The sequence below is a fragment of the Giraffa tippelskirchi genome, chromosome 13 (assembly GCF_054371585.1).
Source record: "Giraffa tippelskirchi isolate mGirTip1 chromosome 13, T2T-mGirTip1v1.2.pri, whole genome shotgun sequence".
NCBI classification, from domain to species: Eukaryota; Metazoa; Chordata; class Mammalia; order Artiodactyla; family Giraffidae; genus Giraffa; species Giraffa tippelskirchi.
In genome coordinates this window covers 38895275-38910218 of record NC_137287.1, presented here as the reverse complement: position 1 = coordinate 38910218, position 14944 = coordinate 38895275, and the positions used below count along the sequence as shown (strand labels likewise).

The following is a 14944-nucleotide window of genomic DNA, read 5'->3' as shown; positions in this document are numbered from 1 at the left end:
GCCGCGCGCGTCGCAAGGCCCGTCGGGAACCGTAGTACGCTCTGCGGCCTTGTGCGCAGGCGCCGAATCAGCACGGGAAGTGTAGTCTCTCGAGTCCCGAAGGAGGTTCAACTTTGTTGTCGATGAACTACGATTCCCGTCAGCCAGTTGGGAGGAGGGTCTGGGGAGCGGAACGGAGCGAGCAACGCATTCCAGAGGGTTTCCGACGGGGAAGCAGGAGGACATAGGGCCTAGCGACGCTAGCCCTCGATCGCTCCCGCCTTCGACCCAGAGCATCCTGGGAGTCGTAGTTCTAGCGTGGCGTGGAACCCGTAGGTAGCTTCGTTCTCCTCGCCCCCCCACCCCACGAGGCCGCCATTTTGTCTCCCATGTTAGGAGGCAATGGGCCCGAGGCCAATAACACCGCTGCCTCCAAGTGACCGCACGGCTCCTGAGGTGAGCCCGGGGGCCGTGCTGCACCCATCCTTCCGGACCCAGGAGTACCCGCCCCCCAGACCCCGGGCGGCGGACACCCCGGTAATCCCAGAGCCCAGCTACAGGCCCAGGGCCTGAGCCAAGAGCTGAACCAGCAGACCGTGGTGTTCGCAGTTTCCATCCTCTGAACCGGACTGGCTGCCCCTGAGGAATGATTTTTTTTTTTTATGACTACGAGTAAGGGGGCCAGACAGAGGTGCACTTTTCTCCTGCAGAACATGAGGCGTGTTACATACGTGGCACGGTAAAAACGTTACAACCCCCCCGCCCCCCCCCACCACCAAGTTTGTCAGCCCTCTGCAGAATGTCTTAGGTTAATGTTTTTAAATCCGTTTTGCTTGAGCCTGAAAACCAGCCAGTCTCCCTCAGAGCAGAGTTGGGAGAAGCTAGGCTTTTCAGGCAGGCCAGTCGTCCGGGTTATCTCTGGTGGGGGTGGGGGTGAAGGCAGCATGTAGCAGCAGCCACTTAATGAACTGTGGTCCCTTTGACTTTTTATCTGATGTTACTAGGTTTTCTTTGTAATCGTGGAAAGATAAACTCACCTCATAAGCTGGACCGGGGCAACCCACCGCTTGGTCTAGGGCTATAGCTTTGGCTTAAAGGTGCCGGCGCTGATGTTGTAATCTTACCTTCTTGAACTCCTGGCAAGTGCTTCCCTGAGTTGGACGCACGTTGGAGTGATTTATGGCAAAGTGGAAAAGCCTGTCCTTTGTGGGCTTAAGCTGATATTTCTCAGGTGAGGGTGAAGGGTGATAGTTTCTTAAAACCCACCACCTTCAGTAAGACCCTTTCCTGTAACCAGATTCTCAATGATATTCTTCGCAAGAGATAGGAGGGTCGGAGGTGGGGAACAATCTTTGAAAAAATGATATATCCTGAGGAACCGAGATAAACACTGATTAGAATTAAATGGGTTCAAGGTGGCAGACAAGTCAACTTTGACTAGAATGTTAGCCTCAGTATACACTCATTTTAACATATCGGTGAGCTAGATGACCCACCAGAGGCCCCATGACAGTTCCAAGGCCAACCATCAAAGACCAAAAACTGGGCAGTGGTCCAATTCCTGGAAATCTCTGCCCCTTCCCCAAATTAGTTGGAAGAATTCTCCCATTCATTAGCCTATGAGAGGACCCAGTCCATAAAAGCTAACTACACCATGTTTTGAGGCTGCACTCACCCTCTGAGATGGCCCACATTCTGTGGATTGAGTTTCTCTCTAGATAAATTACCTTCTTGCATATCACTATCTGTCGCTGAGGTTTGTTTTTTTTTAAGTTTATTGATTTATTTTAATTGGAGGACAATCACTTCACAACAATGCGGTAGCCCCTGCCACACGACAGGGATCAGCCGCGGGCACACATTCACACCCCTGCCCCGCCATCCTGATCTCACTGAGTTCTTTTTGCCATGAGACATCAAGAACCTGAGCTTCATTAGTGTGTAATCCTGCAACCAGGTGTAATCTCAGTTGGAAAGCTGTGGGTTAGAGTCCCAAGCAGGGTTTTGGCTGGGTTCAGATCCCAGCACATGGGTTCAAGTCCCAATCTGAGGTGAATGGTTTCACCTGTATTTACTGAATATTTTGTGCTAAGTTCTGTATGTGGATCACTGCATTTAATGCTTGTGAGAACGTCCTATTCCTGTGAGAAAAGGATGAATTATGAGAACTATGAATTCGTTTACATATCCACAGTCTATGTGCTCAGTTGTTCAGTCGTGTCCGACTCTTTGCAACCCCATAGACTGTAGTCCACCAGCCTCCTCTGTCCATGGAATTTTCCAGGCAAGAATACTGGAGCAGATAGCTGTTTCCTACTCCAGGGGGATCTCCCCAACCCAGGGATCGAACCCACATCTCCTGCATTAGCAGATGGATTCTTTACCACTGTGCAACCTGGGAAGCCTACATATCCACAGTACGGTTTTCAAAATTAAAAAAGTAACATTGAAATAATCTACAAACTTTATATAGAGGTGTTATAAATTGTTCTGATAATATCCTTAATAGCAAAAGAAAATTCAAAATCATAAATGTTGTGTTCTTAGACATCTTAATCCGGAAGAGTTGCTGATTCTTTGTAATTCATGGCATTACCATTTTTTGAAGAGTGCAAGCCATTTATTTTATAGAAGGTCCCTAAATGTGGGTATGTCTGATGTTTCATCATATTTTTTAAATGCAGATTACACATTTTTGGCAGGAAGACCAGGGAAGTGATACATGTTCTCAGTGTATAGTAGGAAGAGATACATTCTGCCCAATAGTTCCATTACTGCCAACACTGACTTTGATCTGATTCTGATCATTTGGTTAAGAAGGAGTCAACCAATTTTCTCATGAAATGTCTAGTTTGTGAAAGTGAAAAAGTGTGAAAGTGTTTGTTGCTCAGTGCCATGCTGTGTGGGGCCACCCAAGACGGCTGGGTCATGGTGGAGAGGTCTGACAGAATGTGGTCCACTGGAGAAGGCAATGGCAAACCACTTCAGTATTCTTGCCTTGAGAACCCCATGAACAGTATGAAAAGGCAAAAAGATAGGACACTGAAAGATGAACTCCCCAGGTCAGTAGGTGCCCAATATGCTAATGGAGATCAGTGGAGAAATCACTTCAGAAAGAAGGATGGGATGGAGCCAAAGCAAAACCGATACCCAGCTGTGGATGTGACTGGTGATAGACACAAAGTCTGATGCTGCAAAGAGCAATATTGCATAGGAACCTGGAATGTTAGGTCCATGAATCAAGGCAAATTGGAAGTGGTCAAACAGGAGATGGCAAGAGTGAATGTCGACATTCTAGGAATCAGCGAACTAAGATGGACTGGAATGGGTGAATTTAACTCAGATGACCATTATATCTACTACTGTGGGCAAGAATCCCTTAGAAGAAATGGAGTAGCCATCATGGTCAACAAAAGAGTCCGAAAGGCAGTACTTGGATACAATCTCAAAAACGACAGAATGATCTCTGTTCGTTTCCAAGGCACACCGTTCAGTATCGCAGTAATCCAAGTCTATGCCCTGACCAGTAACGCTGAAGAAGCTGAAGTTGAACGGTTCTATGAAGACCTGCAAGACCTTTTAGAACTAACACCCAAAAAAGATGTCCTTTTCATTATAGGGGACTGGAATGCAAAAGTAGGAAGTCAACAAACACCTGGTGTAACAGGCAAATTTGGCCTTGGAGTACAGAATGAAGCAGGGCAAAGGCTAATAGAGTTTTGCCAAGAGAACGCACTGGTCATAGCAAACACCCTATTCCAACAACACAAGAGAAGACTCTACACGTGGACATCACCAGATGGTCAACACGGAAATCAGATTGATTATATTCTTTGCAGCCAAAGATGGAGAAGCTCTATACAGTCAGCAAAAACAAGACCGGGAGCGGACTGTGGCTCAGATCATGAACTGCTTATTGCCAAATTCAGACTTAAATTGAAGAAAGTAGGGAAAACCACTAGTCCATTCAGGTATGACCTAGATCAAATCCCTTATGATTATACCGTGGAAGTGACAAATAGATTTAAGGGACTAGATCTGATAGAGTGCCTGATGAACTATGGACAAAGGTTTGTGACATTGTATAGGAGACAAGAATCAAGACAATCCCCATGGAAAAGAAATGCAAAAAAGCAAAATGGCTGTCTGAGGAGGCCTTACAAATAGCTGGGAAGAGAAGAGAAGCGAAAAGCAAAGGAGAAAAGGAAAGATATTCCCATTTGAATGCAGAGTTCCAAAGAATAGCAAGAAGAGATAAGAAAGCCTTCCTCAGCGATCAGTGCAAAGAAATAGAGGAAAACAACAGATTGGGAAAGACTAGAGATCTCTTCAAGAAAATTAGAGATACCAAAGGAACATTTCATGCAAAGATAAGCTCGATAAAGGACAGAAATGGTATGGACCTAACAGAAGCAGAAGATATTAAGAAGAGATGGCAAGAATACACAGAAGAACTGTACAAAAAAGATCTTCACGACCCAGATAATCACGATGGTGTGATCACTCACCTAGAGCCAGACATCCTGGAATGTGAAGTCAAGTGGGCCTTAGAAAGCATCACTATGAACAAAGCTAGTGGAGGTGATGAATTCCAGTTGAGCTATTTCAAATCCTCAAAGGTGATGCTGTGAAAGAGCTGCACTCGATATGCCAGCAAATTTGGAAAACTCAGCAGTGGCCACAGGACTGGAAGAGGTCAGTTTTCGTTCCAACCCCAAAGAAAGGCAATGCCAAAGAATGCTCAAACTACTGCACAATTGCACGCATCTCACATGCTAGTAAAGTAATGCTCAAAATTCTCCAAGTCAGGCTTCAGTGATACGTGAACCATGAACTTCTAGATGTTCAAGCTGGTTTTAGAAAAGGCAGAGGAACCAGAGATCAAATTGCCAATATCTGCTGGATCATCGAAAAAGCAAGAGAGTTCCAGAAAAACATCTATTTCTGCTTTATTGACTATGCCAAATCCTTTGACTGTGTGGATCACAATAAACTGTGGAAAATTCTGAAAGAGATGGGAATACCAGACCGTCTGACCTGTCTCTTGAGAAACCTGTATGCAGGTCAGGAAGCAACAGTTAGAACTGGACATGGAACAACAGACTGGTTCCAAATAGGAAAAGGAGGACGTCAAGGCTGTATATTGTCACCCTGCTTATTTAACTTATATGCAGAGTACATCATGAGAAAGGCTGGGCTGGAGAAAACACAAGCTGGAATCAAGATTGCCGGGAGAAATATCAATAACCTCAGATATGCGGATGACACCACCCTTATGGCAGAAAGTGAAGAAGAACTAAAGAGCCTCTTGATGAAGGTGAAAGAGGAGAGTGAAAAAGTTGGCTTAAAGCTCAACGTTCAGAAAACTAAGATCATGGCATCTGGTCCCATCACTTCATGGGAAATAGATGGGGAAACAGTGGAAACAGTGTCAGACTTTATTTTTTGGGGCTCCAAAATCACTGCTGATGGTGATTGCAGCCATGAAATTAAAAGACGCTTACTCCTTGAAAGGAAGGTTATGGCCAACCTAGATAGCATATTTAAAAGCAGAGACATTACTTTGCCAACAAAAGTCCGTTTAGTCAAGCCTATGGTTTTTCCAGTGGTCATGTATGGATGTGGGAGTTGGACAGTGAAGAAAGCTGAGCGCCGCAGAATTGATGCTTTTGAACTGTGGTGTTGGAGAAGACTCTTGAGAGTCCCTTGGACTGCAAGGAGATCCAATCAGTCCATTCTAAAAGAGATCAATCCTGGGTGTTCATTGGAAGGACTGATGTTGAAGCTGAAACTCCAATACTTTGGCCACCTCATGCAAAGAGTTGACTCATTGGAAAAGATCCTAATGCTGGGTAGGATTGGGGGCAGGAGGAGAAGGGGATGACAGAGGATGAGATGGTTGGATGGCATAACCGACTCGATGGACATGGGTTTGGGTAGACTCTGGGAGTTGGTGGTGGACAGAGAGGCCTGGCGTGCTGCAATTCATGGGGTCGCAAAGAGTCGGACACGACTGAGCGACTCAACTGAACTGATTCTTACCTGGAAAATCCAATGGACAGAGGAGCCAACTGGGCTACAGGCTATGGGGTTGCAACAACAATGTCTTCAAGGTAAATTCCTAGAAGTCGGATTGCTAAGGCAAAAGGTAAAGACAAACGTAGTTTTGTTAGTAAGGACTGATCCCTCTCTGTAAGGGTTGTACCAGGTTGCATTCCCACTGGCAGAATATGAGAGGGCCTGTTTCCCACTGCTTCACCAACAGACTACCTTGCTGTGCTTTTCCATTTTGGCTAACCTCATAGGTCAGGAATGTTACTACAGTGTAGTTGTTTTGTGTGTGGTAAAATGCACATGAATGTAAATTTTACCATTTAAACTAATTTCTGAATGTACAATTCCATGGCATTAAATACATTCACAGTGGTGTGCGACCATCACCACTATCCATTTCCAGAACTTTTTCATCCCCCAAGCTGAAACTCTGTACTCGTTAAACAATAACTACTTCCTAACCCCAGCCCTTGGTAAACTCTATTCTGTTTTCTCTCTATGAATTTGCCTGTTATGATTGAAACTGTCCATCCTGGCCAGGCACCTAGTTATCATTGGCATGAGTTATATTCTACAACAGGAGATCCTAATAAGGAACATGAAACTAACAAGACACCACCAAACAAAAGAACTAGTGAAAGGTCAAAAGGAGACAGGAGACACCAGTCCATGTGTCCTCCCAGAATCCTTCTTCCTGGAATCCACCTTGGCTGAGCAACGCACTCGCCACCAAGAAGCACCCCAAGTCAGAATGATTGGCCAGAAACTAACCCCATCACCATAAACCCCGAGACTGCAAACCTCGAGACCCCTGAGTTTTCTCACCCTGCGGCTCTCTGCCCAGGCACCCTTTCTCAGTAAAGTCTCTTGCTTTGTCAGCATGTGTGTCTCCTCAGACAATTCATTTCTGAATGTTAGACAAGAGCCCACTGTCAGGCCCTAGAAGGGGACCCCTTCCTGCATCAGTTCTAGATTCCTCATTGCTCGATTGGGCCCCTTAAGAGGGCTGTCCTTTTGCTCTCTGTGCACGCCCTGTCCGGCCAGCACCTGCTTCACTTGCTTCTTAAGCACAAGACTGACCTTCTTACATACCTGCCCCAGGCCCCAGCTAGTGATTGTTTTTATTAAAGGGGCACTAAGGAGTGTGCCTGGGAGCCAAGCCTGCCACTTTGTCCTGCCCACTCTCAACCCCGCATGATGAGGTGGTTGCTCCAGGACCTTGTGCAGACATGTAAGTGAAAGTTGCTCACTTGTGTCCAATTCTTAGGAACCCAATGGACTGTATAGCCTGCCAGGCTCCTCATCCATGGAATTTTCCAGGAAAGAATACTGAAGTGGGTAGCCATTTCCTTCTCAAGGGGATCGTCCCAATCCAGGGATCGAACCCAGGTCTCCTGTGTTAAGATTCTTTACTGTCTGAGCCACCAGGGAAGGCCTGCTCAGATGTGTTAAGATCCTCCCATTCATTAAACCATTGATGTCTCTGTTGCCGATCCAGGCTGTTTCTGCATTCTTAAAGCTGGGAAATTATATTAGTCCTGCTGTGTGCACCCCAGCACTCATAGGGTGGAGTCTATCTGTCCTTTCACACCCAGCTTATTGTACTTAGCATAATGTTTCTAAGGTTTATGTTGTAGCACGTGTCAGCATTTCATTCTTTTTTTATGACAATATCCCGTTGAATGTATATAAACCACATTTTATTTACCCAGCATTCACTGACGGACTTTTGAGTTGTTTCCACATTGTGGCTATTGTGAATAGTGCTGCTGTGAACATTAGTATGCAGGTTACTGTAGGGACAAATGTTTTCATTTCTGGACTCTATAGACAGTCTCCTCTCCAGGCTCCCAGCCTCTGGGCTTCCCCTTCAATCTTTATGAAACCTCCTAAAAGATTTTTTTTTCTTTTAAAATTGTATTTATTTATTTATTTTTGGCCGTGTTGGGTCTTCGTTGCTGCTCAGGTTTTTTTCTAGTTGCAGCGAGTAGGGGCTACTCACTAGTTGCGGTGCTCTGGCTTCTCATTGCAGCGGCTTCTCTTGTTGCGGCTCCTGGGCTCTAGAGCACATGCTCAGCAGTTTTGCCGCTTGGGCTCAGTGTCTCCACGGCTTGTGGGATCTTCCTGAATCAGGGATCAAACCCGCATCTCCTGCAATGGTAGACAGATTCTTTACCCCTGAGCCACCAGGGAAGTCCCCAAAAAGATTTCTTAATTTTCCTTTGAAACGTAATTTGTATCCTACAGTGTAGTGTGTTGACTAGTGGCCCCCCAAACTTCATGTTCATCTGGAACCTCAGAATGTGACTTTATTTGGAGCAAAGGGCTTGGCAGAGGTAACCAGTGAAAGATCTCCAAACGAAATCACCATGAGTTGAGAGAGGAGACAGATGCACAGGAGAGAAGGCTGTAGGAAGATGGAGGCAGAGATAAGAGGGATGCAACCACAAACCAAGGGACGCCAGCAGCCACCAGATGCTGAGAGAGGCTGGGAGACTCCTCCTCCAGGGCCTCTGGAGGGGTGGGAGACTCTGCAACGCCTCGAATTAGGACTTCTGGCCTCCAGATTGCGGGAGACAAATTCCTGTTGTTTTGAGCCACACCATTTGTGGCAATTTGTTATGGCAGCCCTGGGAAGCTTATGCATACAGGTAAGCCACAGACCAGAATGCACTGTTCTCCCCATCCCTTTCTTCTCCGGGTGTATGCTCTCTGCAACTTGGGGGTTTCTAGGACTTTTTTAGAGCACTACCTTTATTTCTTAGCTGTTGAGGCTTCATGAAAATTCAGATGAATTATGCCACTTTTTCAATCTTAAAAAATACTGAGGGGAAAAAAAAAAATCCTAAACACTGAAAATAAAAGACCAACCAATCAAAAATATCAGTTAAAAATTATAAGCATATTTCATAAAAATATAAACATATTTTATAAAAATAAGCATATTTTATAAAAATATAAATGTATTTTATAAAAATGTAAACATTCTTTGTAAAAATGTAAGCGTATTTTACAAAAATATAAAGTGGCACTCCCTCAGCTGGTACCCCACACTGCAGAGCCCTCAGAGCATTGGTGGGAACCACTCCCTGGAGAGGCCACAGAGCGCGATGCCAGCTAAAGGTCAGAAGGAGACATCCGTGCATGCATAGTATTGGCACAAATCCATAATATGAAAAAAATGGGAAAAACCTAAATGCATGTACCTTGACAACCAGGAGAACTGTGTTGCTCTTTTAATGCAAGGTTTTTTCACTGTTACAAAAACCTTGCATTAAAAGAGCAACACAGTTCTCCTGGTTGTCAAGGTACATGCATCAGGCAGGCTGTATTCTCTGCCAAGATAAGGAAGTAGATGATACAAGGTGGGTGGTAGATGGTAAGATGAGTGGTGTTTTATATGTGTCAGAGACTCCGGGCCTCCCCCTGCAGGACCTGTCCCCAGGAAGCCTCAGGCTGCCTACTGCTAGCTAGCCCTCCCCAGGACCCAGCCCTCCCCAAGTCACTGCCCTCCCAAGCCCAAGTGTCACCTCCTCCAGGAAGTCTCCCAGGACTGAAGGCTCCCGGCTGGGACCTCCCAGAGTAAACGTCTGCTGCCAAAACTATTGGCTACAGGGATTCTGATCAGTACAAGCTGGAGGCTACTGAGTGGGCAGGGACTGGACTGAGCTGCTGGACTTGCAGCTGTGTTTACGCAGGAGCTCAGCCTCCTCTCCAAAGGGCTCCAAGTTATGGGGTCTTTGGCTCCATTTTCTGCAGCCTGTGGCCTACCGCCTCTCCATGCCTCCTTTACCAGCTACATGGGAAGCCCGCCCAGGTGCTGGGCACTCCCTCTCCCCCTCATCTGCACCCATGGAGCCCTGAGTCATCTCACAACTGGTACCTGTAAAAGCTTTTGTTGCAGAGCAGGCGAAAGAGAACAATGGAACAAACCATTGCTTTCCAGTGGCAGTAGTGGTAAAGAACCCGCCTGCCAATACAGGAGATGTAAGAGACGCAGGTTTGATCTCTGGTTTGAGAAAATCCTCTGGAGCGGGGCACGGCAACCCGCTCCATTATTCTTGCCTGGAGAATCCCATGAACAGAGGAGCCTGGCGGGCTACGGCCCATAGGGGTCGCAAAGAGTCAGACACATGATCTCCGAAGCATGGTTTCAGGGAAGCTACTGCTTTTCTAAGAAGCCCTGGTGGTGGGGTGCCGTGCACAGGAGGGAGAAGAAAGGAAATAGCACTCACAAGTCTGTTTGCTGATCTGGCCCAGTTACAGCTGAGAGTCGGAGAGGAGAGAGCTTGGCTTCCTTCAAAAGGTGAGGGGGTGCCAGACTGGGGAGCAGAGTGGGATTGCTGCTCCACCAACATGTGGGGGTACCTTTGAACAGGCTGGGGGTGGGGGTAGTTGGGCAGGAAGTGGGTGGGAGAGGGGAGGGAGGGGACCTAGATGCTCCTTTCTCCACACCCAGCAACCCAGCAATCCCTGGGGTAGCCCAGCCTGTACCCCACTGTCACTTTCCAGGGGACCCCCATCCTCCCGAGGTCAGCTCCAGGCAAGTGGCACTTGTCTCTTGTCTGGGCGACCCCTCCAGAAGAGTTGGGGCCGGGCTTCAGTCTCTGCTGGGGTGGGGGGGGCCCCAGGGAACTTGGGGGAGTCAGAGTGTGTGGGAAGGAAGATGACTACAGGTGTTCCCCCGACAGGGGTGAACTCTGATACCTTAAGAAGATGACAGAATTGAAAAGCGCGATAATCATCCATGTGGTGAGAGACAAGTCTCCCCCTGGAAACCAGCCAGACCTGACCAGGCCCAGCCCACAGCCGCCAGCACAAGAGCAGGACCCTGGTTGTTTCTAGAACAGATGAGGTCTCCAGGGCCCTGGGGTGGGGGTGGGAGACTGCTTCCCCTGGACTGAGACCCCAGCACATCCCCAGCTACAGACCAGGATGTTCAGGGGACCTGAGGGACTGCTCGGCCTCCACCCCCTCCTGGAAGCCTGGGTCTGGCTGGAGTCATGCTTGAGGAGCCAGAGTGCCCCGCTCGCCCCAGACCCTAGAGCCCATACCTGGCTTACCCGGAAGGGCTCCTCCCAGGCAGTCCTGTCCCAAGTGCCCCCCCCACCCCGCGGCCACTTGTTTCCTCCCACCAGTCCAGGAGGCAGAGGGTGCCATCTCCATGAGGGCCAAGTCACTGCCCTGAAATTACCGGATTGTTACTGCAGAGCGAGGGGCAAGGCCGGCATCTGCCTTAGAGTTTATTCTTTCTGCTCAGCTGGGGGTGGGGGGGCAGGGATGGGGCCATCTTGTTGAGTGTCCCTGTCTTTTCTCTGGTTCCTGCACCTCCTCCTGTCAGTCTGGGACCCCGAGCCCCACAATCCCCTCACTGTCTCCATCCTGTGGGGTCACCCTGGTGTCACTCAGGTCAGCTGACCTCATTCCCCCCTTATAGGCCCCTCCTCTGTCTATTAGTTTAAAAGCCATAGGGTCTGCGGTGTGGCCCGCTGCGCTAATAGTGGTCACTGGGATGGCCCTTTATGCCTGGATGAGGACCACTGAAAGACCATGCCCTTCGAGGTCCTAAGTTGACCACAGGTAGGGGTCGGGGAGTGTGTGAGTAAGAGGGAGGCCTGAGTGTGGTTTGGGGGAGGCACAGGTGCGGTGGGGAGAAGGTGGTGGGACTCCCTCCATTGGCCTGGAGGCCTAGTGGCCCCAGCCAAATGGCCACCTTTGTCCTCCTCCCGTAGTCAGTTCTGGGCCCTGCCTGACCCCACCCGCTTCTCTTGCAGGTAAAAATGAACAAGAACCCTAAAATGTATTGGAAGGAATCCTCTCCCAGCCCCCTGCAGACTGGAGAGTCCACTTTCCTAGGGTCAGGAATTCTTGGAAGCAACATTTTATCTTTGGGGTTTGAACAAAATCAACTTGTGGGCAAAAAAATAAATTCGTTGAACACACACGTATTGAATGTGCCTGACTCTGTTACAGAACTGGTCTCTGAATCCCAGGATTCAGGGTCCTTTGAGGTCCAGCTCTAACCTGAGCAGCCCTGAACACTCCCCACCCCAACCAGGCTCCTGGCCCTTCGCCAGTGCTGCCTGGCCTGGGCCACCTCTCAGCCCACGGGGGGCCCTTTGGGGCCTCTGTGCTCTTAGGCCCTGACAAGGGAAAAGCACTCTGCTTTTCCTCTCCTGCACTTACAGTCACACACCAACACTTCTCACACCAGATGTGTGGGATTTATCACACCTGCCAGTTTTCTGATTTCCTGTGGACAACTGAGATTTTTATGATAACTATGCTTTGATTTATTTTACTGATGTATAGTTGATTTGCAATGCTGTGTTAATTTCTGCTGTTGTACAGCAAAGTGATTCAGTTATACACATATATATATATTCTTTTTCATATACTTTCCTGTTATGATTTATTACAGGATATTGAATATAGTTCCCTCTGCTATACAGCAGGACCTTGTTTATCCAACTTATGAATAATAATTTGCATCTTCTAATCCCAAACTCCCACATTTATTATTTTTTCTTTTCTTTTTCTTTTTATCTGCCATGCCGTGTGGCAGCATGCAGGATCCTAGTTCTCTGAACAGAGATCAGTCAAACCTGTGCCCTCTGCAGTGGAATCATGAACTCCTAAACACCACAGGGAATTCTCTGGGGTTTTTTTTCTTTTTTTTTTTAACTGAGATTTAATTCACATGCCATAATATTCACCATTTTTAATTTAAACAATTAAAAAAAATTTTGGACACACAGCTTGCAGGATCTCAGTTCCCCCACCAGGGATGGAATTCCCCTCCCGCCACCACACCCTTGCAGGGCTGTGAAAGCCCTGAATCCTAACCACTAGACCAACAGGGAATTCCCAATGTTCACCATTTTAGAGTGTACAGTTTTGTGACTTTTATTAATAGTATATTTACAACCATCACCATTATCTAATCACAGAATGCTGTCATAACCCTCAAAGAAACCCAGTCCCTTTTCAGCAGTCACTCCTCATTCCCCCCCAAATCTCTCAGCCCCCAGCCATTATAGTCTACTTTCTGTCTCTATGGATTTGCCTTTTCTCTGCGTTTCACATAAATAGAACATGCAGTATTTGTCATTTACCGTCTGGCTTCTTTCACCCAGCAGTGAGGTCTCCCAGGTTCCTCCACGTTGTACAGGTATCTGTATTTGGTCCCTTATTATGGTGGCTCAGACGGTAAAGAATCTGCGTGAAATGTGGGAGACCGGGGTTCCATCCCTGGGTTGGGAAGATCCCCTGGAGAGGGAAATGGCAACCCACTCCAGCATTGTTGCCTGGAGAATTCCATAGACAGAGGAGCCCGGCAGGTTACAAGTCCATAAGGTCACAAAAAGTTGGACACGACTGAAGCAACTTAGCATAGACACAGCACATGGCTGAGTAATGCTGCATTGAGGGATAGCCAGCATTTATTTATCCACATATCAGTGGATGGACATCTGAGTCATGTCATAGTTGTTACACTGTTATAAATAATTCAAAAAGCCTGAGGCTAAAGCTGGGTCGCCTCAGGATAGGCCAAAGAGTGAAACTGGCCACGAAACAGCTATGTCAGAGGATAAACAGGAAATCTTCTAGTTATTCAGTAACGGGGCGGGGGGAACGGGAGACCAGAGAAACCAAACAGCCCTTCTGTGCACATGACCTCTGTGCTTGTCCCAGGTCAACATGGAGAGCAGACCCACGTTTCCCACCGTGTACACTCTGCAGCTGATGCTCCTGGTGGTAGGGAAGGGGCGCGTGGGGATGCCGTCAGAGCCAGCCGACCTCAGAGGCCCATCCAGTTCCTTTGAGGCCTGGGCGCCGGCTCTAACTTGTCTTCTGCAGGGGTTGAGGGAGGGTGGTGATTCAGCCAGGAAGAATCTCTCACTGACGACCCGGCAGATGGCTGGCTATCTGAAGAATACAGGCGATATCCTTCACTCCAAACTCCTCCGACATAAAGCTCAATGCTAACTGCAGGCCCCTCGTCCGTCTCCTTCCTCTCTTTCCTCCCTCCCTTCTTTCTTTCTTCCTTTCACAATACTTACTTTTTACAAAAGCAATGTCCTTGAAGTACAGTTGACACAGAATAAAATTTTCCCTTTGGAAATATACATTAGTTACTATTAGACATGTATTTGTTGACTAAACAAATCCCAGGGGACTTCCCTGGTGGTCCAGGGGTTAAGATTCCCCGCTTCCACTGCAGGGAGCATGGACTTGATCTCTGGTCAGGAAATTAAGATCCCACATGCTGAAAAAACTATTTGATGGAGGCAATGAGAAATTCAATTTTCAATCGATTAAAATTACAGACAGGTCCCTAAGCATTATCAGTGTTTTGAAACAATTTGGCAATATATTTTAAAAATAAATTCCAAAACGTGAGAGAATCGAGCGGAAAGGGAGAAATTATCAAACCATTAGAAACAAGTCAAAGCAAATGCTACGAATTGAATTGTGTCCCCACTCCCCACACGAAGTTCAAGTCCTAATCCCCAGTGCTTGTGAATGTGACCTTGTTTAGAAATAAGGACTTTGCCATTAAGTACTTCAGATGATCGTGTTAAGATGAATTTGCTAGTGTGGACCCAATTCAAATGACAGATGTCCTTATGAAAAGGGGAAATATGGGCACAGAAATGCACACAGGAGGACACTCCGTGAAGGTGAAAGCAGAGGTCGGGGTGATGCACCTAGAAGCCAAGGAGGGAGGCTTGGAACAGACTCTACCTCTCAGCCCTGAGATGGTTGGATGGCATCAGCTACTCAAAGGACATGAGTCTGAGCAAACCCCAGGAGAGAGTGAAGGACAGGGGAGCCTGGCGAGCTGCAGTCCATGGGGTCGCAAAGAGTCGGACACAACTGAGCGACTGAACAACAACTCAGCCCTCAG

At 47.5% G+C, this 14944-nt stretch overlaps 1 long non-coding RNA gene across 1 annotated transcript; it reads left to right on the top strand.

The window, feature by feature from the left end:
- Positions 1–24: 24 nt before the first annotated feature.
- LOC145531790 (uncharacterized) lies at positions 25–11975 on the top strand. Its single transcript, XR_014072752.1, has 6 exons — positions 25–718; positions 8281–8684; positions 9573–10339; positions 10725–10888; positions 11471–11613; positions 11808–11975. It is a non-coding gene; the product is annotated as an uncharacterized LOC145531790 (long non-coding RNA).
- The last annotated feature ends 2969 nt before the right edge of the window (positions 11976–14944 follow it).